The 26,379-nt window shown below is 39.6% G+C and overlaps 1 non-coding gene across 1 annotated transcript; it reads right to left on the bottom strand.

Moving 5' to 3' along the window:
• Positions 1 to 15,975: 15,975 nt before the first annotated feature.
• LOC136207681 (small nucleolar RNA R71) lies at positions 15,976 to 16,082 on the bottom strand. The gene has a single exon (XR_010676810.1). It is a non-coding gene; the product is annotated as a small nucleolar RNA R71 (small nucleolar RNA).
• Positions 16,083 to 26,379: the final 10,297 nt, after the last annotated feature.

Consider the following 26,379-nt stretch of genomic DNA (forward strand, 5'->3'; position numbering starts at 1 on the left):
CTCGCAGAAGGGTTGTTCGTTTTGTATGAAGTTTTCTGATACCCATCTTGAGGGCTCAACTTTCCATTCGCGGACGTTCTCAAAGACCTTGGAGTAGGTCCTGACTTTTACAGGCTTTCCCTGACCAGAGGTTTGGCCAGCTTTTCCTTTGCTCGGTGAGGTTACTTTGGTAGGTTCCGGCACAAAGGTTTGTCTGGAAGTGTCATCGGAGCTGGGCTTAGAGTGGGCAGCACCGGAGATGTTGTAGGAAACCTTAGTCATTGTTGAGGATGAGAAAGCTTAGAGGGATTTTTAGAGAGAAAGAATTTCTTTGCCAGAGTATTCGATAAGCGTAAAGAATAAAAATGGGGAATTACCCATTATTTATAGAGGTGAGAAATGGATCTTATCGAATCCATGTGTCAGTTTTGCCTTGGGATTGTGAACCGACAATAATCCTGGCATTTATGATACATTCGACGTGTACGTCATCCTAGGTGGCTATACACGTGCTTTTGCAATGATTCTAACGGATATAACACTCAGCGTTTAGAATACTAATCGTTTGATATTCTGAGTGGTCAGTATTGCATAATGGGATGATTTCTAAGTTTTAGTTTAAACTAACTTACTCAGTATGCAAGTTTACTCAGTATTTGCTGTTTAATTAATTTCAATGAGTACACAACAAAAACAATCATTCAGCATGGTAATTCACTCAGCATGCATATTCATTTAGTTCAGGAATTTACTGAAGAGGATTAAACATACCAATAGCTTCTCTCAGTATGCTGAACTGCTCACGAGCCAGTGGCTTCGTGAAGATATCCGCAAGCTGTTCGTCCGTTGGGACAAAGGTCAGCTTGATCTCACCTTTGAGTACATGGTCTCTAATGAAGTGATGTCTGATGCTGACATGCTTCATTCTGCTGTGTTGAATTGGGTTCTTTGAAAGATCAATTGCACTTTTGTTGTCACATTTGACTTCAATTGTCTTCGTTTGAACACCATAGTCTTCAAGCTGTTGCTTAATCCATAGGACTTGAGCAACACAATGACCAGCAGCAATGTACTCAGCTTCAGTGGTAGACAAGGCTACTGACGCCTGCTTTTTGCTGAACCAGGATACCAGACAACTTTCTAAGAAGTGACATCCTCCAGAGGTGCTTTTACGTTCCAGCTTATCCCGTCCATAGTCAGCGCCAGTGTATCCGATGAGTGTAAAATCATGAGTATTGGGATACCATAAACCTGCATTCACTGAGCTTTGCAAATATCTAAGGATTCTTTTTACAGCAATGTAATGAGATTCCTTAGGGTTAGATTGATATCTAGCACAGTAGCATACTGAAAACCGAATGTCCGATCTACTGGCTGTTAAGTAAAGTAGAGAGCCTATCACACCTCGATATAATTTGCTGTCTACTGACTTACCATTCTCGTCAGCGCAGAGGACAGTGTCAGTGCCCATAGGAGTGGATATTGGCTTGCAATTTTCCAAGTCATATTTCTTTAATATCTCCTTGGCATATTTGGCTTGACTGATGAAGATGCCATTCTTTCCTTGTTTAATTTGAAGACCGAGGAAGAAGTTGAGTTCTCCCATCATGGACATTTCAAATCAGTCTGCATTTGTTTGCTAAACTCCTTGCACATTGATTCGTTAGTTGCACCAAATATTATATCATCAACATAAATTTGGGTCAGCAGGGTATCTTTACCCTTTTTCTTAATGAATAAGGTTGTATCAGCTTTGCCCCTGACGTAATTTCTAGTCAGCAGGAAACTGGTCAGCCTCTCATACCAAGCACGTGGTGCTTGCTTGAGGCCGTACAAAGCCTTTTTGAGTTTATAAACGTGGTTAGGGAATTTATGGTCCTCAAAACCTGGAGGTTGATTAACATAAACCTCCTCGTTTATAACTCCATTAAGAAATGCACTTTTGACATCCATTTGGAATAATTTAAAGTTCATGTAAGATGCATATGCACATAGAATTCTAATTGCCTCTAGCCTTGCCATTGGGGCAAAGGTCTCACCGTAGTCAATACCTTCTTGCTGACTGTAGCCCTGAGCTACAAGCCTTGCTTTGTTCCTGACTACATTCCCTTGTTCATCCATCTTGTTCCTGAAGACCCATCTTGTTCCAATGGTCTTTTGACTCTTTGGATGAGGCACTAGCTCCCATACATCGTTTCTTCTGAATTGATCGAGCTCCTCTTGCATTGCGTTCATCCAGAATTCATCGTACTCAGCTTTAGCGAAATTCTTCGGTTCTTGAACTGAGACGAAAGCAACATTGCTGAGGTACTTCCTGAGTTGATTCATCGTCATCAGGGTATTCCCAGCAGAATCAAGGATTGCACTTTCTGAGTGCCCTCTAGGAATCCTTATCTCTTTAGGTAGATTCATGTCTTGTGCTATCTGTGTTTCAACAATCTCTGCAGAAGTAGATGGGTCAGTAAAAGTAATCTTAGGTTCACTCTTACTCTTGGTCAGCCTTTTCGTGAATGACTCAGTAGCTGGATCTTGGTCAGCGGTTACTGAGTGTAGATCATCTTCGGTCAGCGGCTGGTATCTACCTGCAGGGTTAGTTTCGTCGAACTCCACATGTACTGATTCTAGAACTTGAGTTCGCTTATTAAAAACTCTGTATGCTTTGCTGTTTGTTGAGTAGCCCAAAAAGATAGCCTCATCAGCTTTTGAATCAAACTTTGCTAAGCTATCTTTGGTATTTAAAATAAAACATCTACAGCCAAAGGCACGAAAGTATCCAATATTGGGCTTTCGTCCTTTCGAAAGTTCATAGGGGTTTTTTTTAATATAGGTCTAACTAGAGCCCTATTAAGAATATAGCATGTTGTGTTAACAACCTCTCCCTAAAAATACTTTGAAGGCCTATGCTCATCCAGCATTGTCCTGGCTATTTCAACCAGAGTTCTGTTCTTCCTTTTGAAGGAAATTAGGCCAAGGTATAGCAGCAGAAATATAAAAATTTTAGCCTACTTCCTTTTAACCATAGGATCCGTTAATCGTTATTTCATATAAAGAGGGATAAGAAGAAATACCTTTCGATGATCAATCTACCGTTGTAAACGAAGTGCCCACAACTTCAAAGGAGATGTAAACTGTTTACCAATCTTCCCCTATCCGAAACAGACCTTCCAGACCTCCGAACGACAATCCCTTCGGTGAAAACGTGGAAGACTATGTCTAGAAGCTACTGTCCAAAAATCGCGACGATCCGACGGTTCAATCTCCGGGAATCCGCGAAATAGTGAACTGACCTGATGTAGGCGAAGAAAAACGAATTTCTCCCTTTTGATTGTTTTTCCTTCTTTCGTGAACACGGTGAGATTAAGTTAGAATCAACCCTTATGAGATGCAACCAAAATAGATTGCCTCTAATTAACCAATACAAGATCAAAGAGAAAAGGAGATGAATGAAAATTAATCAATCGACGGAAGCCGTATGAATTCTTATCCTCGAACTGGGGGAGTCGAATTCTCTTTCTCTCTAATAGTGGATTTTGAAAATCCACTAGGGTTCGTTAGGGAGCATTGGCCGAAATTATAATAGCAAGGGGGTATATATAATCACTTGTATCTAAACCCTAGTTAGATAGGATTAGGTTACTTAATAGGAATTCAATTCGGAATAGAATTCCTAATTATTATCTCACTATATATATCTAATATATCTAGGATAACAATAAATAACCTTATTGGATAATAATAGGAGTATATTAATCTAATTAAAACTCCTAACTTGATTATCTCTTAATTAATTTAATTCATATTCCTAATCAAATTAGGATTAACAGAATTAAAATAATTACTCACTAATTATATATAAATTTCGCCCCCCTTGTTTAAATGGGCCTCACTGGGCTCAATTGGGCTTCCATCTATTAATTACATCCATCTCTCTTTTGGTTCCAAGTCTTATGTGTGATCCATTAGGTTCTTACTACTTCTGGCCGTATGCAACTATTAAATTAATTTCTTCAAGAATTATATTTAATCCTTGCATAACGGAATGATGTACTGAGTATGTTATTGGCAAGTCTGTAATCATTCCCCCAGAGTCCGTTAAGAAGACAGGTTGATTCTGTCGTTAACCCTTCCGTATTAGTTACAGTATAATTCGATCCTTTATCAACTACATCCTTGAACTGAATCTTATGACTATGGGTGATGTCAAGTCACATATAGCGAGACGTTCATTTTACTTGTACAGGCCGAGTCAACTCAAATAGATAGGTTAAGTGAAATCTGTATTTCTACTCTTAAGCTATCACCTTGCAAGGATTTAGAGTCGAGTCTTCCACAAGCGATCCTTGGATATATCTCCCATTAATCGGGAGTGATAAATGCTCAATCCAATGTATAACTACCCTGACATTACTTCCTGTGACACCCAACCTTTGCAGTTCACACCCCAGAGTCATCTCTATTAAGGATCGTGGGACCACAGGATCAAAGTCTCACATTCAGTAATTCAGGATGACCAATTAACATTCCTTTGAGTCTGAGGATTACTTATACCTATTAATACCAATGAGATGAACAGGTGACAAGGATGAATCTACCCATCCTGTTATCTCAAATCGGATCCCCAATCCTAATGAACGACGTTTCATCGGATCTATGTAACTGTCCAGATATCTATATATATGAAGCTTGTGAGATCAGCTTTCTGTCGGACAGAAGACATTGTTACATACAAGTCTCAACAGTGATATATCAATCCTAAACATATCACTTGACTTGGGGCGGTTTTAAGTTTATTAGTTTATTATAAAGTTTTGTCTCACTTCATGCTTGTATGAACACTTTATAATCACTTTAAACAAACTTACGGATTTCCTTTTATTAGACTTTATTTAGTGCTTAAAAGGGATTGCCTTTATATAGTTATAAAACATATATCTCATTAAAACAAATGATATAAAGAACAATTTATTTATATTAAGTTTGTATCCTGCAACAATTGACTATAAGACACTAAACCCCAACATACTCCCACTTGGACTAAAGCCAATTGTTTCTAAAACTTATCCCAGTAGAAGTTAAATGACGATCATGTACTTTCTGGGTTAAAGGCTTTGTCAACGGATCTGCAACGTTGTCCTCTGTAGGTACTCTTTCTATTCTCACATCTCCTCTAGCCACAATCTCTCTAATGATGTGGTATCGCTTTAGGTAGTGCTTGGATGCATTATGAGACCGTGGTTCCTTTGCTTGCGCAATGGCTCCATTGTTATCACAGCACAGAGTAATGGGATTGACAATGTCAGGCACCACACCTAGTTCTGTAATGAACTTTCTAATCCAAACTGCTTCCTTTGCTGCTTCCGTAGCAGCGATGTACTCTGACTCGGTCGTAGAGAAAGCTACGCTTCCCTGCTTGGAACTTTTCCAACTGACCGCGCCCCCATTCAAGATAAACAGGTATCCTGATTGGGATTTAAAATCATTCTCATCTGTGAGATGACTAGCGTCTGAAAATCCTTCAATTTTCAGATCTCCTTCTCCGTACACTAGGAACATATCTCTAGTCATTCTCAAGTACTTAAGAATGTTCTTAACGGCAATCCAATGCTCGTCTCCCGAATTCCCTTGGTAACGACTCGTTACAGATAACGCGAACGCTACGTCAGGTCTAGTGCATAGCATAGCATACATAATCGAACCGATCGCACTGGCGTACGGGACTACAGCCATGCGTCGTTTGTCATCATCAGTTTTAGGACATTGATGATTGTTTAACTTTACTCCATGTAGCATGGGTAAGTTACCTCGTTTCGATTCAAGCATGCTAAACCGATTTAGCACCTTTTCAATGTATGTAGCCTGTGAAAGACCAAGCAGTCTACGCGATCTATCCTTGTAGATCTTTATACCAAGTATATAGGCTGCTTCACCAAGGTCTTTCATTGAGAAGTTATCGGATAACCATACTTTTACCGACTGTAATAGAGCAATGTCATTTCCCATTAACAGTATATCGTCCACATATAGTATGAGAAATGCTATAGAGCTCCCACTTGCTTTCTTATAAATGCAAGCTTCTTCGCAATTTTGTTCGAAACCAAATTGTTTTATGGTTTCGTCAAAACGCTTGTTCCAGCTTCTAGATGCTTGCTTGAGTCCATAAATGGATCTCTGAAGTTTGCAAACTTTATTTGCATCCTTTGATATGAAACCTTCAGGCTGCATCATGTATACATCCTCAAGCAGGTTTCCATTTAGGAAAGCTGTTTTCACATCCATTTGCCAAATCTTATAATCGTAGTGAGCGGCAATAGCAAGCATGATTCTGATTGATTTGGACATGGCAACAGGAGAGAAGGTTTCGTCATAATCAACACCTTGTTTCTGACGATATCCTTTCGCTACCAGCCTAGCCTTGTAGGTGCTAACCTTTCCATCCATGTCAGTCTTCTTTTTGAAGATCCATCTGCACCCAATGGGAATTATCCCTTCGGGTGGATCAATCAAAGTCCACACTTGGTTAGTATACATGGAATCCATTTCAGAATCCATGGCCTCAAGCCATGCTTTAGAATCTGGACTAGTAAGAGCCTCTTCGTAGTTTTCGGGTTCGTCGTCTAACACGGGAACCTCGTTATCTTCTCCCACTAGAAAACCATATCTAACTGGGAGTTCACGAACTCTTCGTGATCTACGAATAGGTGCCACTGGAGTCTCATCTAATGGGACTTCTTCGGGTACCTCAACCGCTTTTGTTGTTTCAGTCGGTGTTTCTTCCTCTTGAACTTCGTCGAGTTCAATCACGCTTCCCTTTTGCGTTTCTTCGAGAAACTCTTTCTCTAAGAAGGTTGCGTGCTTGGATACTATTACTTTCTGATCATCTGGATGATAGAAGTAATACCCTATGGTTTCCCTGGGATATCCAATGAAGAAACATTTATCAGATTTAGAATCTAATTTGTCGGACGCAATGCGTTTGACATATGCTGAATAACCCCATACTCTCATAAACGAGAACACGGGTTTCTTACCAATGAACAATTCATATGGTGTGGAACTAGCGGATTTAGTTGGTACTCGGTTCAGGGTGAAGAGGGCAGTTTCTAAGGCATAGCCCCATAACGTCTTTGGAAGTAAGGCCATGCTCATCATGGATCGTACCATATCTAATAGGGTACGGTTTCTCCTCTCGGATACACCATTGTGTTGTGGTGTATAGGGAGGTGTCCATTGTGAGCATATCCCACATTCAGTTAGATAATTCAGAAAATCATCAGAAAGATATTCGCCACCTCGATCAGATCGAAGCGTCTTTATTTTCTTTCCTAATTGATTTTCCACTTCATTCTTGAGGCATTTGAACTTGTCAAAAGCTTCTGATTTGTGCCTCATCAAGTAGATATAACCACATCGAGTATGGTCATCTATGAAGCTAATGAAGTATCTGAATCCTCCTCTTGCTTGGACTGACATAGGACCACATACATCTGAATGAATGAGTCCTAGAGTGTCTGATACACGCTCACCTTTATTGCTAAAGGGTGTCTTTGTCATTTTACCTTTTAAACATGATTCGCATGTTTCCAATGATTCGGAATCGATTGGATCTATAAGCCCATCTGAATGTAGCTTTAGCATACGTCTCTTGTTTATATGGCCTAAACGACAATGCCACAAGTAAGTTGAATTATCTATCTTATGTCTTTTGGTATCAATTGCAAAAACAGGAGTTTTATCATCTAACACATAAATCCCATTTTGTGATATTCCTGAAAAATAAAAGATCGAATCTTTATAAAAATTGCAACTATTGTTCTTTATTGAAATATGAAAACCGTCGTCAACAAGACGGCTAATAGAAATAATGTTACGAGACATCTCAGGAACGTATAAACAATTCCTTAATTCTATTACAAGCCCAGAGGGCAAAGGTAAAACATAATCTCCAATTGTGAGAGCAGCAACTCTTGCTCCATTTCCAACTCGCAAGTTTATGCTTCCTTTCTTTAGTTCCTTAGTCTGATTTAGTTCCTGCATATTTGTACAAATATGAGATCCACATCCGGTATCAAGTACCCAAGATTCAGACAGTGAAACTGTATTTATTTCAATATAAAACATACCAGATGTAGAAGCACCGCCTTTTCCCTTCTTGAGGGTGGCTAGATACTCCTTGCAGTTTCTCTTCCAATGCCCGTCTTTACCACAGAAGTGGCATTCTCCTTTGGGCTTCTTCACTTCCTTTCCCTTGGACACAGCTTTCTTACCTTTCTTGGGATGTTTAGGATTGGGAAAATTCCCTTTCCTTTTCTTCGATCCCTCAGTTACAAGAGCCGGTATGGTCTTGTCTTTCTTCATATTGGGCTCAACTGACTTGAGCATGTTTGCAAGCTCTTCAAGAGAGGTTTGCAAGTCATTCATCTGATAGTTTATAATGAACTGTGAATAACTTTCTGGGAGGGATTGAAGAATTAAATCAACACTTAATTCGTTATCCATCGCAAATCCAATACTAGAAAGTTTGGTAATGTAGCCAATCATTTTGACACAATGTGTCATAACTGATGTGCCCTCTTGCATCCTGCAACGATATAACAGCTTGGATATCTCGTAGCGTTCGCACCTGGTTTATTTCCCAAACAATTCCTTTAGGTGCATGATGATGGAATAGGCATTCATCTCCTCATGTTGCCTTTGTAATTCCGATGTCATCGATGCAAGTATGATGCATCCGGCATGATCGTCATCAGCCTTGTGCTTCTGGTAAGCATCAATTTCCTCGATGGGAGCATCATCTTCAGGGACAGGGGGTATCGATGTATCAAGTACATACCCAATTTTCTCGAACTTCAAAACAATTTTGAGGTTGCGAAACCAATCGGTGAAGTTTGAACCATTCAGTTTGTTATCGGTAAGAATGTTTTGCAGATTGGTTTTAGTCATGATTTTAAGAGTGTGTGTTTAAACAAAACCTGAGAGTGAGAAAGAGTATACGTATGTCATTCATTTGCTTTAAAGTATAACAATCTAAAATTATAGGCCTTTTAATTTATTTCAGATTGCTCCCACTATTTTGCCAAATTAATAGCCCTCCATATTAATTCGAAGAATTTCACAAATCCTTTAGTGAGCTAGGATCCTAACTCCTGAGATTTCGCCTTGAGTTTGCTCAACAAGCTAGTCTCATTTGTTAGGTAGATTCATGTAATCAATCACATCTCGAATGTGAATCCTAGGTTATTGGGTTACTAACCACATTAGTAACTAATATGCTTTTCACATTAATCCCAACCATATTGCCCATTAGTTTATGACAACATGAGTTTGCTCATCCAATTATCATAATCTAATTTAAGTATTACCCCATATTCATGAAAGAATAACTTTCGATAATTCAGGTGTTACCATAAGACCCCAAGCTTGAGTTTGCTCAACAACCCAAAGGCCCCCAGTACTGCCGGCTGAATTATAATATTAGGGAGGGGCAACCGATTTTAATAACTTGCTTATTTACTTAACTTTTTAACGAGGGATTTTATTTAAGTCTCATAATCTAACTTAGTCTTGATTTTCTTTAGCATACATCAGACATACATACATTCACTTACATTGGCGTTATGGACATATCATCTAAATTATTCCGTCGAGCCAGAGACGGAATAAAAGGGGCAAACCTAAGGAAATACTAACTATTACATATTTCTCTTTAGGTCCTCCGTCTTCTCCATGGCGCCTTGAAATTACATATTAATTTCTATACTACTATAAGAAAACTTCAATTGAATTGAAGGGAATCAGATGAGAGGAGAAATTACAATAGATAGTAGAAAGGCAGGACGCGCAGGCCCTATTTCAAAAATACCAAAAGACTAAAAGAGGGTCCAAATATGTCCATAACTCCAAACATGCATAGACTCAATTAAATAAATTTAATTGGTTGATTACATAACCGGCTTATGTAATATTTAGGTTAATCACATTAACTCGTCAAATTAACTTTCATCCAATTTTACTTCTAATCGTTTTGTATCTTTATATTAATCCTTAGATTAATATAACCATATAAAACGTCGATTATGCATGTCCCAATTATTTTGATTTCAATTCATTTAACACTTTGATTTACAACTTGGTAAAAACAAACTTTTAAACGAATTTTCATTCGATAATCAAAACAGAAAACTATTGATTTCCGAAACATATACATATATATATAAATTATATTCAAGCCGATTTTAACAATTAAAATCAAGTGGGATTCGGGCCGGGGGCCCGAAACTGGGCTGCTGCCGTTTGGCAGCAGCCCCGCGGCTGCTGCCGCACGACAGCGGCTGGTCGCGCCGTGAGGCGCGACCCGAGCCGCTGTCGTATTTATTATTTTTTTTTATAAAAATATATATATATATATCAGATTTTAAAACGGTTTTAAAAACGATTTTCAGAAATAGGAAAAACTACAATAGATTTCCGTTTTATCATTTAGAATTAATAAAACTAATTTTATTAACCTAACTATAAAACTAATAGATTTTGTTATAATGATTATCAACCGAAATAATTAGGAACATACGCATAATCAATTTTAATTAACAATTAACTAAAATTTATTTATCTTTAGAATTAATTAATCAAACAATTTGTTTAATTAATCCTAACCATAAATATTTATTCAATCCTATTGAAAAACTTCTAAATTTTCATATATGAAATAACGGATTTAACGATGGCTCTGATACCACTGAAAGAAATTAGGCCAAGGTATAGCAGCGGAAATATAAAAATTTTAGCCTACTTCCTTTTAACCATAGGATCCGTTAATCGTTATTTCATATAAAGAGGGATAAGAAGAAATACCTTTCGATGATCAATCTACCGTTGCAAACGAAGTGCCCACAACTTCAAAGGAGATGTAAACTGTTTACCAATCTGCCCCTATCCGAAACAGACCTTTCAGACCTCCGAACGACAATCCCTTCGGTGGAAACGTGGAAGAATATGTCTAGAAGCTACTGTCCAAAACTCGCGACGATCCGACGGTTCAATCTCCGGGAATCCGCGAAATAGTGAACTGACCTGATGTAGGCGAAGAAAAACGAATTTCTCCCTTTTGATTGTTTTTCCTTCTTTCGTGAACACGGTGAGATTAAGTTAGAATCAACCCTTATGAGATGCAACCAAAATAGATTGTCTCTAATTAACCAACACAAGATCAAAGAGAAAAGGAGATGAATGAAAATTAATCAATCGACGGAAGCCGTATGAATTCTTGTCCTCGAACTGGGGGAGTCGAATTCTCTTTCTCTCTAATAGGGGATTTCGAAAATCCACTAGGGTTGGTTAGGGAGCATTGGCCGAAATTCTAATAGCAAGGGGTATATATAATCACTTGTATCTAAACCCTAGTTAGATAGGATTAGGTTACTTAATAGGAATTCAATTCGGAATAGAATTCCTAATTATTATCTCACTATATATATCTAATATATCTAGGATAATAATAAATAACCTTATTGGATAATAATAGGAGTATATTAATCTAATTAAAACTCCTAACTTGATTATCTCTTAATTAATTTAATTCATATTCCTAATCAAATTAGGATTAACAGAATTAAAATAATTACTCACTAATTATATATAAATTTCGCCCCCCTTGTTTAAATGGGCCTCACTGGGCTCAATTGGGCTTCCATCTATTAATTACATCCATCTCTCTTTTGGTTCCAAGTCTTATGTGTGATCCATTAGGTTCTTACTACTTCTGGCCGTATGCAACTATTAAATTAATTTCTTCAAGAATTATATTTAATCCTTGAATAACGGAATGATGTACTGAGTATGTTATTGGCAAGTCTGTAATCATTCCCCCAGAGTCTGTTAAGAAGACAGGTTGATTCTGTCGTTAACCCTTCCGTATTAGTTACAGTATAATTCGATCCTTTATCAACTACATCCTTGAACTGAATCTTATGACTATGGGTGATGTCAAGTCACATATAGCGAGACGTTCATTTTACTTGTACAGGCCGAGTCAACTCAAATAGATAGGTTAAGTGAAATCTGTATTTCTACTCTTAAGCTATCACCTTGCAAGGATTTAGAGTCGAGTCTTCCACAAGCGATCCTTGGATATATCTCCCATTAATCGGGAGTGATAAATGCTCAATCCAATGTATAACTACCCTGACATTACCTCCTGTGACACCCAACCTTTGCAGTTCACACCCCAGAGCCATCTCTGTTAAGGATCGTGGGACCACAGGATCAAAGTCTCACATTCAGTAATTCAGGATGACCAATTAACATTCCTTTGAGTCTGAGGATTACTTATACCTATTAATACCAATGAGATGAACATGTGACAAGGATGAATCTACCCATCCTGTTATCTCAAATCGGATCCCCAATCCTAATGAACGACGTTTCATCGGATCTATGTAACTGTCCAGATATCTATATATATGAAGCTTGTGAGATCAGCTTTCTGTCGGACAGAAGACATTGTTACATACAAGTCTCAACAGTGATATATCAATCCTAAACATATCACTTGACTTGGGGCGGTTTTAAGTTTATTAGTTTATTATAAAGTTTTGTCTCACTTCATGCTTGTATGAACACTTTATAATCACTTTAAACAAACTTACAGATTTCCTTTTATTAGACTTTATTTAGTGCTTAAAAGGGATTGCCTTTATATAGTTATAAAACATATATCTCATTAAAACAAATGATATAAAGAACAATTCATTTACATTAAGTTTGTATCCTGCAACAATTGACTATAGGACACTAAACCCCAACACCTTTCTACAACCCCATTTTGCTGAGGTGTTCTAGGAGCAGAAAAATTGTGGTCAATGCCGCTGGCTTCACAGAATTCAACAAACTTTTGGTTTTTGAATTCTCCACCATTATCACTACGGATGTGAGCTAATTTTAGGTCTTTTTCATTTTCAATTTTTCTAACCAAATTTGAAAATGTCTCAAAGGTTTCATCCTTGCTGGTCAGCAATATGACCCACGTATACCGAGAGAAGTCATCTACAATGACCAAGGAAAATCTTCTTCCACCCAGACTCAGCGGCTGGACTGGACCGAAGAGATCCAAGTGTAGTAACTCTAACGGATGCTTAGTTGAGACAATATTTTTGCTGTGAAAAGATTGTTTGGTTTGTTTTTCAGCTTGGCAAGCGTGGCATAATTGATCTTTTTCAAATTTAAGTTCAGGTAGTCCCTCAACCAATTGCTTTCTTGCTAGTTTGGCCAGGAGGTCCATGCTTACATGACCAAGTCTCCTGTGCCATAGCCAGGAATTCTCTTCCTTTGATACTAAGCACACAGTTTTTGAAAACTTTTTCTCTAAGTCTAGCATAAAGACATTATCTATGCGAGGGGCAGTTAAGATTAACTCATTTGTTTTACCCTCGTATATTTTACATCCAGTAGCATCAAATATAACTTTTCTCCCATTGTCACATAGCTGAGCTACGCTGAGTAAGTTATATTTGAGTCCGCTGACTAGGGAGACAGATTCAATAGCAGGATTACCTCTGATGGTTCCTGACCCTACTATCTTACCCTTCTTGTTGTCTCCAAAACTTACGCTCCCTCCTCGTTTACGCTCAAACGTGATGAACTGAGTTTCATCACCCGTCATATGCCTTGAGCATGCGCTGTCAATATACCACATCTTTGACTTCTTAGCACATCTCAGGCTTACCTGCATTGTAACTAGTTACTTTTAGGTACCCAATTCTTTTTGGGTCCTTGCTTGTTAGGTGCAACAGGTAAAGCATCATATTTTATTTTATGGCGGCATACATGGACAGTATGGCCATTCTTTCCACAGAAGTCACAACTGACCTTCTGTTTAGGATATTTCACTGACTTGTCAGCACCCCAGTGCTGAGCGTGCCAGCACACCTTAGTGGTGTGTCCTTTCTTCCCACAAAAGTCACAATGGACTTTTCGATGGGGATTCCATCTCTGCTTAGTACCTTGGTACTGAGTTCTCAGAGGAATGTTTCTTTTATTTGGAACCTTTAGTTGGTTCTAGATAGTTGTGACGTCCTTTCTCAGTTTCAATGAAACTGATTGGACTTCAGAGACAGACTCATGTATGATCTTCATGTTATCATGCAGAGTTGAATTGTCCTGAAGAAGGAATCTGAGGTCACTCAGTTTGACCTCTTCCACTTCGTCACAGCGCCTGCTGAGTGCTCTAACTTTCTTATTACACTTCTTGACAAGTGTGTAGAGATCACTCAGGGCATTAACCATATCGTTTCTGAGCTGGGGAAGAGTAATTACCTCATTTGATTGCTCTTCGTCATCTGATGCGACGGATAGGTCAGCATGCTCAGAGACGCACGGCTCAGCAAGTTCGTCAGCCATGAAGCATATCTTCGCTGACTCGGTGGCCTCAGTTTCTGTAGATGAAGACTCATCACTGTCGCTCCATGTAGCCACCATTGCCTTTTTGCCGCTCTTCTTGTCTTTCCTCAGTGTGGGGCAGCTTGACTTAATATGGCCAGTTTGATGGCACTCAAAGCATGTGATGGGCTTTGAGCTGTCCTTTTTGTATTTGCTGTCGCTTGAGTCAGCTTTATACTTATCAAACTTTCTGTAAGGCTTCTTAGAGTATTTGTCATTTTTCCTGAATAGCCTTTTCATCTTCCTTGTGAACATAGCCATCTCCTCATCATCAGTTGAGCTCCCGTCAGTAGAGTCAGCTTTCATGACAAGGGATTTCTGCTTCTTGTCTTCAGATTTTTCCTTCACCTCGAAGTTCTTCATAGATATCTCATGGGTCAGCAACGAGCCGATGAGTTCGTCATATTTGTAGGTGGTTAAATCATGAGCTTCCTCAACTGCTGTCTTCCTTGCTTGCCAGTCTTTAGGAAGACTCCTGAGTATCTTTTTGACTTGTTCTTCCTCAGTGAAGATTTTCCCAAGTCTCTTGAGCTCATTAATGATGTTGGTAAACCTTGCATTCATGTCTGAAATGCCCTCATCATTGTTCATCTCGAACAGCTCGTACAGTCTCATCTGCTGATTCACCTTGGACTCCTTTACTTTATTGGTTCCCTCGTAGGTGACTTCCAGCTTTTTCCAGATCTCTTGTGCCGACTCACAACCTGAGATTTTATTATATTTGGCAGCATCGAGCGCACAGTGAAGCATATTGATAGCCGAAGCATGGTTTTGGAGCTTTTTAAAATCATCCTCTGTCCATTTGGCCTCAGCTTTTACAACTGTTTGGCCAGCCACAACTTGCGGAAATCGCTCAACAAGTTTTTGGCGCCGTTGCCGGCGAACGCCAAAATTTTTGACAAAATTTTAGATTTTTCGTGTTTTATTTCGAATCTAGGTTTAAACATACTTATTTTAACTTTTATAATTTATTAATTTTAATTTACTAATTTATTTATTTTCCAAATTCTGTTTTGTAGGTAGTTTCGGTTCGTGCAAGATTTCAGGTTCATGCGCAGTTCTCGAAGTTCAGGCATTGTACCAGACCCTATAGACCCAGAAATTGAGAAAACCATTAGGAAGAACAAGAAAAACAAGAAAAACAAAAATAAGACTCCAGTAAAAACATATACCGAGCTAGAAAAAATGGCAGATCCACCAACACTTATGGATTACGTTAGGCCAGGTGTGGCCGGTGTGACCAATAGTATCGTTAGAGCCAGAATCACCGCAAACCAATTTGAAATTAAGCCAGCTTTGCTTAATATGTTGCAAAATAATGTAACATTTTACGGGTTACCTAACGAAAATCCTAACACCCATTTAACAAATTTTCTTGAAATTTGTGACACTTTTAAAATCCCAGATGTGACTGCAGAAGCAATCAAACTTCACCTCTTTCCTTTCACTTTGAAGGATAGAGCCAAAGAATGGTTAACTTCTATGCCAGCCGCAACTTTTGCCACTTGGGAACAATTAGCCCAAGCATTTTTATCAAAATATTTTCCTTTAGCAAAAACCGCAAGAGTCATAAAGGAGTTAACATCTTTTTCTCAAAATGATAATGAGACTCTTTATGAAACTTGGGAACGTTTTAAAGAACTTCAACGTTTATGCCCACACCACCAATTACCCGTTGAACTTTTAATGCAAACATTTTACAATGGACTAAATCCTACAACTAGGGGTTCATTAGATGTTATGTCGGGAGGGCTATTTATGAAGAAAACATCAGCCCAAGCAAGAGAACTTTTGGAGGAAATGGTAATTAACAGCAGTATGTGGCCCACGGAACGTGGACATATACCGGTGGCAAAACCATCATCCTCAACCACACCATCAGTTAAAGGTATAGTTGAACTTGATCCAGTCGCGATGTTACAAGCCTAATTTTCTGCTTTATCGCACAAAATTGATAAGTTTATGGCACCACGCGATACCAATGGTAATCCAATCCAAACGGATGTGGATTATGAAAACATGAGTGAGGTCGAACAGGTAAATTTTGTCCAAGGGCAAAACCAAACTAATAATCCTTATTCTAATACTTATAATTCTGGATGGAGGAATCATCCTAACTTTAACTGGAAAGATAACAATAACAATAATGCAAGTGCTAATCAAAATCGTACCACTAATTATCAAAATCAGTCAAGAGATACGATTAGCACTTTATCTTCTAAAATCGACAAGTTTATAGATGCTATCAGTGAAAAAATAAGTAATCACGACGATGGTTTTAAACGGATCGAAAATAAATTCGATCAGCTTATTAAAAACCACTCATCTAGCATCCATAATTTGGAGGTTCAAATTGGTCAACTTGCTAAATCAATTCCATCCCGAAAAGAGGGAAGTCTTCTGATAGGGGTCAAAAACCCCTATCTTTGGGTACGGTTTTAGGACGGTTTTTAGAGTTATTCGGTTAATAAGCGAGCAATTCTCGCATTTAAATGTTTTTGTGTGAGTTAGTTAGGAATTGAAAACATTCTATTTACTTTTCGCCGTTTAGGCTCGTTTTGTAATCAATTTAGGCAAATACGGCCGAAATAGCATGCGTATTAGAATTCCGTTATCTTTTGAAGCTAATTGGTCCGTCAAAAGTCGCACCAAACGAAGCGTTTGCTCAAAATAAGCGATTGACGGATCAATTTGGCTTTTTAGACTAATGTTTTCCGGAGTTTTTATGCGTATGCAGGTGTGAAGTCGGATGAAAAAGGTCGCGGAACTCATCGAGCTTGGATCGAGCACGCTTCGGGCGAAAATGCTCGGCGAGCAGGGCCCCACGGGCCATTTCTGCTCGCCGAGCAGGCCTCTGGAGGCCTGCTCACCGAGCAGGCCCCTGGTGGCCTGCTCGGCGAGCAGGAGCCTGCTCGCCGAGCAGGGCGCCAGGCGCCTGCTCGGCGCGAGCAGCCCTGCTCGCCGAGCAGCCTTCCCTGCTCGGCGAGCAGCCCTGCGGGAATTGGTCAAAAAGACCAATTCCGCCCCCACGAAGCCACGTTCGGCCCCACATCTTCCTACACCAACAAGGACACGAAAATAGGTCAAAACGAGGCCCAAGACGCGTCTATAAATAGGAATTTTCAATTGTAAATGAGGGATCTTTCGTTTTTGTAAATTATTTTAGCTTTCCCCTTGTAATTCCTCTCCATCTTCTCCATCTTCCTCAACCTCCATTGAAGCTCCTTCAAAGCTTTCTCCCGAGGAATTACCAAGGTCCGTCCTTAAGATTAAGTCGCCGGCTGCAGAGTAAACAGGTTCCCTGAAAGGGATTTTTGTATCTCCTTTTATCTTTCCATGTTTGTACTCTTTGATACAGTTGCCGAACTTGACTTATTGTATCTTATGACAATTATCTTCGCCTTTAATAATAATTTAGCTCTTGTTTTGTTCTATGATTATTTGTCTAATCTCTGTCTTACGCTTTATTCAATTGGTTTAACTCATTCAAAAGCCCCAAAATCTAGTAGGCACATATTGCGAGCTGAATCTGACCTAGTCAGAGCCTAGGAGATTGACGACCTCTTAGTTGATTAAGCGCCAATTTACTGAGCCTTAGACCTAGTTTCGGCCTTAGGGAATCACGCGCTAGGAACCTCAGGAGGGTAAGTAGGGTTAATCGCCTTGAATACAAGTGACTCAGATTAGGTTTTTATTCAATAGACTTGATAATCTATCTTTATTATTATCATTCATACCATGTTCCTTCGAATAGTTTCATTAATGAAAGATCAATTAGGGGTAGAGTAACTTAGTTAGGCGTAGAATAACTTAGATAATTTAGTTAGAATTAGATAACTTAGCTAGGATTAGTATAATTCAACCTAGGAGTAGATTAATTAAACAAACCAAACTCAAAACCCCCTAAGCCTAGATAACATCCGAGACCAAGTAGCTTGATACTTGCAGAAATAAATCCTGTGGACGATAACCTGGACTTAAACCAGAAATTTATTACTTGATAACGACGGGGTACACTTATCCCTTAGTGAGGATTCTCCGGAATCCGCATCAAGTTTTTGGCGCCGTTGCCGGGGATTTATTTCTTCTGCAATATCGAACCAAAGGTCGACTTGTTAGTTTAGGCATTCTTTGTGAATACTTTCTTTGTTAATATCATATATACTTGTTTATAATCATGATTCTTTTTATTACGTATCTATACCGTTTATACTTATTTATATACACATATTTATATATACTCATTTATGATAACCATCCTTGTTTATACTTACGCTTGTTTATATTCATTTGTACGAACATGTAGCTATCAACTTCATCTATACGTGTCTGTATATGTTTATCTATACCATTCTTATACTTGTATAAAACTGTATGATTTGTATGATTTCCCTTCAGCTTTCATTTATTTCTGTATTTATCTTTTCTCAGCGTATGCCTACGAGATCAGCGAAAATACCGGTTGTCCCTCTTAACCCTGAACTTGAACGTACTCTTCGCAGAAGCAAACAGATCGGAAAGCTGAAGCAAGACGAGATCATCGAGCCTATCAAGCCTCTCAAGATGACTGACAATGAACGGAACAATGAGCGGAACCCTGAGAACACCGGACCAGAAACCGACACTCGTCTGATGAGTGAGATCCTGGCACCGCACCGACATCAGCATCTGTCAGGCATTGCTGCTCCAAACATTCAGGCAAATACATATGAAATCAAGTCTGGCATAATTCACTTGATCCAACAAACCGGACTGTTTGGAGGAGAAGCACATGAAAGCCCGAATGATCATCTGGATCGCTTCCTAATGTGCGCAGACACTGCAAGGACCAATGGGGTCCCCCAAGATGCTGCTAGACTGAAACTGTTCCCATTCTCTCTGACGGGGCAAGCTTTGGAATGGCTGAGAACACTGGAGCCTGGTTCAATCACAACATGGGCAGGGTTGGAGAAGGAATTCTTGTCCTACTACTTCCCTCCCTCGAAGACAGCAATGCTCAGGGGTGAGATCACATCCTTCCACCAACCCGAGCATGAGGCGCTCCACACATCTTGGACTCGATTCAGGAAAATGCTGCGCATGTGCCCTCATCATGACATACCTAAGCATCAGTTAGTGAGCGTCTTCTATCACGGACTGACACCCACCAACAGAGCCATTGTCGACTCCGCAGCGGGTGGAGATTTGTTTAGAAAGATAGCAACAGAGGCATATGACATGATTAACGAGCTGGCCAGAAAGAGTGTGCAGTGGCAAGAACAGAAGCTCGCCGGCCCCACAAGGCAGTGGGTATTTGCTGTGGAAGAGCAGGAACAAAATCCAGTTGTTGCGGATTTGAGTAGGAAGATGGATGTAATGTTGGCTACGCTTAGCCGACCTCCCACCTGCGTGCACTGTGGCGGCGACCACAATGGAAAGGATTGTCAAGCAGGTAGCCCTTTCGCTGGAGATGGGGTGGAGATGGTCAATTACGTTGGGGGGGCAGCCGAGATACAATCAGAACTATAACAGCGGCAACCCCAATAACTACAACTCCTACAACAACAACAACAATGGCAACTACAGGAGGCCTCAGCACCCGAACCTCTCTTACGGGAATTCAAATCAGAATGTGCTTCGACCTCTTAGCGGATTTGTTCAAGAGCATAGAGAGTAGAGGCTTGGCATGCCTCCATACCAACAGCAAAATCAAGGGCCAGTGCAACACCCTAAGGAATCCGACGAAGTAATCACTCTTTTAAAGGAGATCTCGGCTAGGCTTGCCAACAACAAAGCCTTCTGCAAGGATTTGAGCAATCAGGTGGCTCAGATTAATAGGGACAGGCAGGAAAGGCCACAGGGTTCTCTCCCGAGCACAACGGAGAAGAACCCAAAGATCCTGAGAAAGGATTGAGTAAGGGGGAGAAATCGGGTTCTCCTCGGTTTTTAATTCAAAGTTTGAACAATTTGATTCTGCATTTTCTTTTCTTTTTGTTTTTATTTTGCTTTTATTTTCTTTTATTATTTTGGTTAATTAAATTTTGATCTCGTTTGTTTATTTACACTGTCAAACTTTGTTCCCCCGCACTCTAAAAAAAAACGAATTTCGCCCAACCCGGGCGAGTTAGGCAATGCCCAGCTCGCCGGGCTGGTCGACCGAGTCAGCCGGCTAGGCCGACACGGGCTATTCGGGATTTTAAAAATCCCGAACCAAAAAAAAAAAGAGAAAGAAAGAAGAAAAAAATAAATAAAGAAAAAGAAAAGAATAAAAGGGGGGGTGACTCATCATCCCATTCCCCACCTTCTTCTTCCCTTCTCTCTTCTTTCTTTTTATTCTATTTTTCCATTCTTCCCTTCTCCTTCCCCTTTTGCTTCTTCCAAACCTAACCCCCCAAATCCACCATTCTAACCCGAATTCAAGATTTAAGGTATGAATCTTTACCTATTTTTGATTTCTAACATGTTTCTAGGCTTAGATTTTAGCTTAGGGTGATAATTTTTGAGTTTTAAGAAAAACCTAAGTTTTAGGTTTCTCTCTCTTTTCTCAAATTAATCTCTTGTTTGCTTTTAAATTCTTGATTTCCTTGCAATTTGTGTTGACATGATGATTAATTTATAGCTTGGGTGTGATTTCCATTCTCAATTTGTGGATATTTGGAGAAATTGCTCAATTTGGGTAAAATCCCCATTTTAGCTCAAAGTTCAACTATTCAAAGTATAGTTAGAAACGTATCAATAGAGTTGTGAATTGCATTCTTTTTATGTTTTAGTCATTGGGTATCTCCAATTTTGCATGAATTTGTGAATTTCGGGTGAAACACTTAGGGACCAAATACTTATGGTTTAGTCCCTAAGTTCCTAAAGCTATGATTTTTGCCTATGAATGGTTGTTTGGGGGTTTATGTTGGAACTTGTAAATATGTTCTAACTCTTCCATTTTTGGTCTATTCCTCAGGAACTATGGGTCGGAAAGGCAAAGCTAAGGTCGTCGTCGAGAATGAAGCCGAATCTGAGGTCGAGTTCGACGAAAGCCTCCAAGCTAAGTATGATCCACCCTTTGGTCTTATTGATGAACGTGAGGGAATATTGTACGATAGGTTTTCCAAGCAAGACCTTGCCACACACATAGTTGTTGATCAAACTTATTTATCGAGTATAGGTTTAAAGAAGGATTTCAATGAAATCCTCAAATTCCACGGTTGGTATAGACTAGCCACCAAACAGACTCCAGTTTATCACAACTTTACCATGGAATTCTTGACCACTTGGAAAAAAGAGCTACCCTTGGGCGGTGGGAAACACTCTTTTAGACTAAACGGTAAACCCTACCGTCTCGATGGCACCACACTAGCAGCCCTAATGGGAGTTTATAACGACCCAGAGGCAATCTCAGACTTTGAGAAGCCTATAACAAAAGATATAGCTTGGGAACAACTCACAAGCATATCAGACTTTAACTCCCAGACTGCTAGCCCAGTCGCTCTCCTAGACCCACTTCTCAATCTTGTTCACAAATTTGTGGCCCACAACTTATTAGGCAAAAACGAGAGCAATAAAGTCTCAAAGACGGAATTGCTCATACTATGGTGCGTGGCCAACCACAAACACGTGGACAATGTCAAGACCATATTTGAAGGCTTCTCAAGCCAAACAAGTAGAAAACGCGGTTCCCTAGGCCTTGGGCACTTAGTTACCAACCTACTTGAGAGCCAATTCAAAAATTTGGACAATCCCGAAATTGCTATTTACCCCACTTTGCTTAACTCCAAGTTTTTGGGGAAATCTACTTTTCAAGAAGTCTTAAATAGGAACCCAACCGGAGGAGCAAGCTCTAGCGCAGGGGGAAGAAAAAGAGCACGAGTTCGGCAACAGCAAAGGGACGAAGAACCTGAGGAAGAAGAACCTGCGACAGCAGGACACCAAAGGGAACACCAAACGTTGGGGACGGAGGCCCAATTCCAAGCCATCAACACTATGATGGCAGAAATGCGAGATCTTAACCTACGGACCTTTAACACTATTCAGCAGATGGACCAACGGTTCACCAACTTTGAGCAGAACATGGACCGAAGGCTTTCGGGTCTTGAATACGTAGCAGCAGACTACTGCGAGCGCTACAACATGCCTTGGCCATACCCCCCAGCCGATCAGTAAGTTGTCTTCTCCACCCTAACTCTTTACACTCGTACTTCATGATTTGTGATGCAATGTTGGAACTTATTGCATGTTTTAGTGTGAGGAGGAGGGGTAGACAAACTTACAAAAATTGTATAAATTTTTAATTTTTGTTGCGTCGTGTCTAGTTTAGGTTTGCGTTTTGATGTTTTATTTTTGCTTTACTTATGTTTTTGCATGTTTAGGACCTAAAACCGTGAACCTCCTTCGAATCTAAACTTCATTATTTGTCTTTGAGGGCTGAGAACCAAATCTAAAATTGCATGACAACTAGTTTAGGCGTAGGACACAACTCTTGTATCTGTAAAAGCATGAGCTACAGTTTGCATTTAGACCCTACTTTTGAAGAAATGCTAAAATCATTACTTAGGTAGATAACTTAAGAATTGAAGGCATGTGATATTAAACTTGAGTTTGGGGAAAACTAGTAAACACAAAATCGAAACCCAAAGAATTGTGAGCTGAATTTGAGCCTGAGAGCGAACATCAAAAAGCTCTTTTTCTTGACATTTTTGTGTGAATGCTTTGACTTGTGGAAGATCGCAGATTTTGCACCTAATACTGTGTTGAACCTACATGCAATGATTTGAGATGATAAACGATGAATCAGCCTCATTAGAATTAACCCTTTTCTTTACCTTGTTTTTTTTCTTTTTCATCCACTCTAGGAAGCCCCTTTGAGCCGACATTTTTGTAGTTGTAGGTCTTTCTTTCGTTCTAACCCGTTTTTGCGAACCACAACTTGGTTCGCTACTTAGCCTTTGTTTTTGCAAGCTCGAATTGAGCCTTGTTTTCTTCTAGCGCTTTATCTTTGTTTATGGCGTTACAGTAGCAAGCCAAAAGGCTAAGAAGTGAATGAGCATCACTATTCCAAAAAGGAAAAAACAAAGGGAAAACAGAAAAAAAAAGAAAAGAAAAGAAAAGAGACGAACAAAAAGGGAAAACAAAACTTCATTCCCCAGTTCCTAAATATAAAAAACGTCTCAAGAAAACATCCCAAAAGAAAAAAAAAATAAGGGATGAATAAAAAGCTCAGTCACTTCATATTTGCTAAAGCCATTTTAACTCTGTTTGTGTAAGCGCTAGAACATGTAACCTTTGTTGTACCTTTAACCCCCTAACCACATTACAACCCCAATTAGAGGCTGTTTTTGATATCATCGGAGTCATATAGCATAGTAGAGGAACTCGGATGAACGTGCAAAATCAACATAATCCTAAGCAAGAACATAAGCTGAGAGTAAACACCTTAGCCACCGAAAATTGTGTGAATGAGTGAACTACCTATGGTGAGGTGTCTTACTTAGCGATCCCCTTAAACTCGTTTAATTGAACATGTGTTCATTTGCTTAAAACTATGACCCATGATAATTGAAATGCAACTTTTGGATATCGTGTCTCTACTTTGTATTTCCGAATGCATGTAATTACAGATGCTCGAAATTGTGTCAAACACCTAGTCAACCTGGGAAGTTTTCTAGCTTGCTTGTGATGGCGGGTTTAGTTTTTTAGTTTACTTGGGGACAAGTAAAGTTTTAAGTGCGAGGAGGTTTGATAGGGGTCAAAAACCCCTATCTTTGGGTACGGTTTTAGGACGGTTTTTAGAGTTATTCGGTTAATAAGCGAGCAATTCTCGCATTTAAATGCTTTTGTGTGAGTTAGTTAGGAATTGAAAACATTCTATTTACTTTTCGCCGTTTAGGCTCGTTTTGTAATCAATTTAGGCAAATACGGCCGAAATAGCATGCGTATTAGAATTCCGTTATCTTTTGAAGCTAATTGGTCCGTCAAAAGTCGCACCAAACGAAGCGTTTGCTCAAAATAAGCGATTGACGGATCAATTTGGCTTTTTGGACTAATATTTTCCGGAGTTTTTATGCGTATGCAGGTGTGAAGTCGGACGAAAAAGGTCGCGGAACTCATCAAGCTTGGATCGAGCACGCTTCGAGCGAAAACGCTCGGCGAGCAGGCCTCTGGTGGCCTGCTCGCCGAACAGGCCGCCAGAGGCCTGCTCGGCGAGCAGGAGCCTACTCGCCGAGCAGGGCGCCAGGCGCCTGGTCGCCGAGCAGGCCACCAGGCGCCTGCTCGGCGCGAGCAGCCCTGCTCGCCGAGCAGCCTTCCCTGCTCGGCGAGCAGCCCTGCGGGAATTGGTCAAAAAGACCAATTCCGCCCCCACAAAGCCACGTTCCGCCCCACGTCTTCCTACACCAATAAGGACACGAAAATAGGTCAAAACGAGGCCCGAGACGCGTCTATAAATAGGAATTTTCAATTGTAAATGAGGGATCTTTTGTTTTTGCAAATTATTTTAGCTTTCCCCTTGTAATTCCTCTCCATCTTCTCCATCTTCCTTAACCTCCATTGAAGCTCCTTCAAAGCTTTCTCCCGAGGAATTACCAAGGTCCGTCCTTAAGATTAAGTCGCCGGCTGCAGAGTAAACAGGTTCCCTGAAAGGGATTTTTGTATCTCCTTTTATCTTTCCATGTTTGTACTCTTTGATTCAGTTGCCGAACTTGACTTATTGTATCTTGTGACAATTATCTTCGCCTTTAATAATAATTTAGCTCTTGTTTTGTTCTATGATTATTTGTCTAATCTCTGTCTTACGCTTTATTCAATTGGTTTAACTCATTCAAAAGCCCCAAAATCTAGTAGGCACATATTGCGAGCTGAATCTGACCTAGTCAGAGCCTAGGAGATTGACGACCTCTTAGTTGATTAAGCGCCAATTTACTGAGCCTTAGACCTAGTTTCGGCCTTAGGGAATCACGCGCTAGGAACCTCAGGAGGGTAAGTAGGGTTAATCGCCTTGAATACAAGTGACTCAGATTAGGTTTTTATTCAATAGACTTGATAATCTATCTTTATTATTATCATTCATACCATGTTCCTTCGAATAGTTTCATTAATAAAAAATCAATTAGGGGTAGAGTAACTTAGTTAGGCGTAGAATAACTTAGATAATTTAGTTAGAATTAGATAACTTAGCTAGGATTAGTATAATTCAACCTAGGAGTAGATTAATTAAACAAACCAAACTCAAAACCCCCTAAGCCTAGATAACATCCGAGACCAAGTAGCTTGATACTTGCAGAAATAAATCCTGTGGACGATAACCTGGACTTAAACCAGAAATTTATTACTTGATAACGACAGGGTACACTTATCCCTTAGTGAGGATTCTCCGGAATCCGCATCATCTTCCCAGCCATACGGAAGAAAATCCGAAAGAGCAAGTGAAGGCTATCACTCTTCGTTCAGGGAAAAATTATCAAGGGCCGGAAATGCCCAAAGATGCAACATTACCAGGAACTGATTTAGCAAAGTCCAAAGAAGATATCTTAAACACAAATAGTTCACCATTTGACACAAGTACCAAAACTTTTGTACCCAAACCACCTTTTCCGCACAAAGTCCGAAATAAGGACTATGACAAACAACTTCTAACGTTTTTGGATAAACTTAAAAATTTGCACATCAATTTAACGTTTATGGATGCAATCACACAAATTCCTAACTATGGTAAGTTTTTAAAAGATTTAATTTCAAAGAAAATCAGTTGGGAAGGAATTTTATCCATTTCGTTAACTGAAGACTGTAGTTCAATCGTGTCAAGTAATTTGCCTACTAAATTCAAAGATCCCGGGTGTTTTACTATTCCGTGTAAGTTGGGAGATATTGAATTCTCAAGTTGTCTTTGTGATTTAGGAGCAAGTATAAACTTAATGCCGTTGTCTATTTTTAACAAGTTAGGTTTAGAAGAAGATATCAAACGTACCAATATGGTTTTGCAATTAGCAGATTAAACCACTA

This window comes from Euphorbia lathyris, chromosome 9 (assembly GCF_963576675.1).
Source record: "Euphorbia lathyris chromosome 9, ddEupLath1.1, whole genome shotgun sequence".
NCBI classification, from domain to species: domain Eukaryota; kingdom Viridiplantae; phylum Streptophyta; class Magnoliopsida; order Malpighiales; family Euphorbiaceae; genus Euphorbia; species Euphorbia lathyris.